This window comes from Lontra canadensis, unplaced genomic scaffold, assembly GCF_010015895.1.
Source record: "Lontra canadensis isolate GAN:19392208 unplaced genomic scaffold, GSC_riverotter_1.0 scaffold53, whole genome shotgun sequence".
Lineage (NCBI taxonomy): Eukaryota > Metazoa > Chordata > Mammalia > Carnivora > Mustelidae > Lontra > Lontra canadensis.
Genome location: NW_022631047.1, coordinates 8,483,393 through 8,487,663, shown reverse-complemented (window position 1 = coordinate 8,487,663; position 4,271 = coordinate 8,483,393). Strand labels below are relative to the sequence as shown.

Sequence of the window (4,271 nt, the reverse complement as noted above, 5' to 3'; positions counted from 1 at the left end):
AGTCATCCCCCAAGTGGTTTCCTATTTCTATGCCTGTTTCCTTCATGTTAGTAACAAGTGAGGATACATACATACAAACTGATCAGATGTGGGCATGGCATGCAGGAAATGCTCCGTCCATGTTTGCCGCTGTATTTTCTCTATGCAAGCTATGTTTTAGGGAATGCATTAACTCGCTCGCTCAACACGTATGTTTTAAGCATGTCTCAGATGTCAAGTGCTAGGAAAAGGAAACGGATTATGCATACTTACTGCACCAAAGCATTTTATAGTGTGGTATAGAAGAGAAGCCGCGCGGACAGAGCAGTGCGTTAAGGTGTGACGGAACTGTGGTGTGTGTGCACAACACAGCAAGAGTACGCAGGAGGGTCTTCTGTCTCGGAGGGAAATCAGTTAAGAGACCGGAGTAGCACCACACCCTGCGGCTGTCGGCTCGCGCAGGGTCTGGCGGAAAAGCGGTGTACGCTGAAGCTGAACCGCTGTGGCAGAGGGCCGTTGCACGTCATGTGCTGGAACCTCGCTCTGCCGACCTTGGCGTTTGTCCTCCGCAGTCCCGGCTCCGGCCTGGGGACCCATTGCGCCCGTGTCCACGAGAAATAGGGCTACACACAGCCTTCTGCGGAAGAACTTCAGGATGAAAAGGAAGAACCCAGATTCACAGGACTCTGAGCTCATGGGAAAGCCCATTAAAGATGGAAAGATTGTGCCAGTTGAAATAACCATCGGTCTGTTCAAGAGGGAAAGGGATCCGATGCTGGCTGCCCTTGGTCAGAATAGATTCGTGATTGGGGGGTTTCCAAGAACTCAAAGACAACCTTCGAGGTTGGGACAAGACCAGGGGTGGGAAGGCAGGCTATAGCTTTCTGTCTGTGTTTTGACTGTCATAAGGAGATCTGTATGGACCGATGTCTTGGAAAGAGAAAGAGAAGTGGTAGAAGGGAGCTTGGAAAGGAGAATTCAGACCTATAGTTAGCTGACCAAGCCAATTACTGACATGTGAAGGAATGGGTAAAGTCAAGCAAATAGATGCCTCTAAGTCTGTTGATGAAGTTGCTGGTGGTGTTGTTTTAATATTTATTTATTTAGGTAATCTCTACACCCAGCATGGGGCTCAAGCTCTGGATCAAGAGTCCCATGATCTTCCCACGGAGCCAGCCAGGTGCCTCATAAGAGTATCTTTTTTCTGTGTCGTTTTTTTTTTTTTCTTTGTTTTTTAAGATTTGTATTTATTTATTTAAGAGAGAGGCAGAGCACAGGCAGGGGGAGCAGCCAGCAGAGGGAGAAGCGAACTTTCTGATGAGCAGGGAGGTGATGCGAGACTCGATCCCAGGACTCTGGGATCATGGCCTGAGCCGAAGCGATTGAGCCACCCAGGCGCCCCCTGCCTTTTTTTTTTTTTTTTTTTTTTTTAAGATTTTATTTATTTGACAGCTAGAGAGATCACAAGTAGGCAGAGAGACAGGCAGAGAGAGAGGGGGAAGCAGGCTCCCCGCTGAGCAGAGAGGCCGATGCAGGGCTTGATCCCAGGACCCTGAGATTATGACCAGAACCAAAGGCAGAGGCTTAACCCACTGAGCCACCCAGGTGCCCCTATTTTTTTTTTTTGAGATTTTATTTTTAAGTAATCTCTGCAACCAAGGTGGGACTCGGACTTACAGCCCAGAGATCAAGAATTTCGGGCTCTGGGACACCTGGCTGGCTCAGTTGGTTAAGCATCTGCCTTTGGTTCAGATCAGGATCCCAGGGTTCCCAGGATCAGAGCTCTGCATTGGGCTCCTTGCTCAGCAGGGAGCCTGCTTCTCCCTCTGCTTGACTCTCTCTCTCTCTGACAAATAAATCTTAAAAAAAAAAAAAAAAAAAAAGTTGCCTGCTCCATCTATGAGTTGGCTAGGCAGTCCTGTTGATGAAGTTTTTGATGAAGTTGTGAAGATTTTTGATTGACAAAGGAAGCTAACTCTAAAGCTGAAAGCATCCTTGGAATCATGCTTGAATTTTGCCTTCATAGTTGCTATTTCAACCCCCTTTTAAGGCAATTTTAATCTTTCATAGTTACATCTCCATTAATGGCTGGAAAAATATGTAATAAAACTAATTAAGCTTTTTATCTTCAATTTTTTCGGTCACGGGAGTTGACAGCAAATTCGGGTCTCTTCATCTGAGCTATGGTGACAAAACCAAGGATATCATTTAGTTCTTTGTTTTTACTCAAAAAGCACCCCCCATTTATAGTTGTACCTTGTGTAAGCAAAACTTTTTTTTTTTTTTTTTAAGATTTTATTTATTTATTTGACAGAGAGAGCTCAAGTAGGCAGAGAGGCAGGCAGAGAGGCAGGGGGAAGCAGGGTCCCTGCTGAGCAGAGAGCCCAATGCGGGGCTCCATCCCAGGACCCTGGGATCACGACCCCAGCTGAAGGCAGAGGCTTTAACCCACTGAGCCACCCGGGCACCCCAGCTAAACTTTTTGATATGTGTGTATATCCCTTTAGTAATTACACGTGATAGGATTAGGGATTTTCCACTTTCTTGTTTACTTAAAGGTTTTAAATTTCCATCCTGTTAAGTGAATTTGTGGACCAAATTCCAAAGGAACTTTTTATGTAGTGAGTTCTTATAAAATGTGTTTGATAAACAAACTCATAAAAATTCCTAGAAGTGTTTTAGTCTTTATCACGTGACTGGCCATTTTCTATAAAAAGGTAAGAGGGGTGCCTGGGTGGCTCAGTGGGTTAAGCCTCTGCCTTTAGCTCAGGCCATGATCCTAGGGTCCTGGGATCGAGTCCCACATCGGGCTTCTTGCTTGGCAGGGAGCCTGCTTCTCTCTCTGCCTCTGCCTGCTGCTCTGCCTGCTTGTGCACTCGCATTCTCTCTCTCTCTCTGACAAATAAATAAACAAATAAAACCTTTGGGGGAAAAAAAAGAAATGGGCAGAAGACATGAACAGTCTTTTTTTTTTTTTTAATATTTTATTTATTTATTTGACAGAGAGAGATCACAAGTAGGCAGAGAGGCAGGCAGAGAGAGAGGAGGAAGCAGGCTCCCTGCCGAGCAGAGAGCCCGATGTGGGGCTCGATCCCAGGACCCTGGGATCATGACCTGAGCCAAAGGCAGAGGCTTTAATCCACTGAGCAACCCAGGCGCCCCTGAACAGACATTTCTGCAAAGAAGACATCCAAATGGCCAACAGATACATGAAAAAGTGCTCAATATCCCTCAGCATCAGGGAAATACAAATCAAAACCACAATGAAATACTACCTCACGCCAGTCAGAATGGTTAAAATTAACCAGTCAGGAAACGACAGGTGTTGGCGAGGATGTGGAGAAAGGGGAACACTCCTACACTGTTGGTCGGAATGCAAGCTGGTGCAGCCACTCTGGAAAACAGCATGGAGATTCCTCAAAAGTTGAAACCCTACAACCCAACAATCGCGCTACTGGGTATTTACTCCAATGATACAAATATTATGATCCAAAGGAGGACCTGCACCCCAATGGTTGCAGCAGCAATGTCCACAATAACCAATCTATGGAGAGAGTCCCGATGTCCATTGACAGATGAGTGGATAAAGAAGATGTGGTATATATATATACAACGGGATATTACTTAACCATCAAAGAAAAAAAAAAAAAGAAATCTTGCCATTTGCAATAATGTGGATGGAACTAGAGGGTATTATACTAAGTGAAATAAGTCAATCAGAGAAAGATAAGTATTATATGATCTCACTGGTATGCAGAAGTTAAGAAACAAGACAGGATCAGAGGGGAAGAGAGGAAAAAAAACAGGAGGAAACCAGAGAGGCAGACAACCCATAAGAGACTCCTAATTATAGGAGGCAAACTGAGGGTTGCTGGAGTAGAGGAGGGTGGAGGGATGGGGTAACTGAGTGATGGACATTAAGGAGGGTACCATGAGATGGAATGAGCACTGGGTGTTATATAAGGCTGATGAATCACAGGTCTGTACCTCTGAAACTAATAATACAGTACATTTTAATTAATTGAATTTAAATTTAAAAAGTGGGGAATGATATAATCAGTCTTTTTAAATTTTTTTTTTTAAAGATTTTATTTATTGGGGGGCCTGGGTGGCTCAGTGGGTTAAAGCCTCTGACTTTGGCTCAGGTCATGATCTCAGGGTCCTGGGATCGAGCCCCGCATCGGGCTCTCTGCTCGGCAGGGACCCTGCTTCCCCCTCTCCCTCTGCCTGCCTCTCTGCCTACTTGTGATCTCTGTCTGTCAAATAAATTAATAAAATCTTTAAAAAAATTA

At 44.9% G+C, this 4,271-nt stretch overlaps 1 pseudogene; it reads left to right on the top strand.

The window, feature by feature from the left end:
• Nucleotides 1-240: 240 nt before the first annotated feature.
• Nucleotides 241-1,941, top strand: LOC116877567 (annotated as a pseudogene).
• Nucleotides 1,942-4,271: the final 2,330 nt, after the last annotated feature.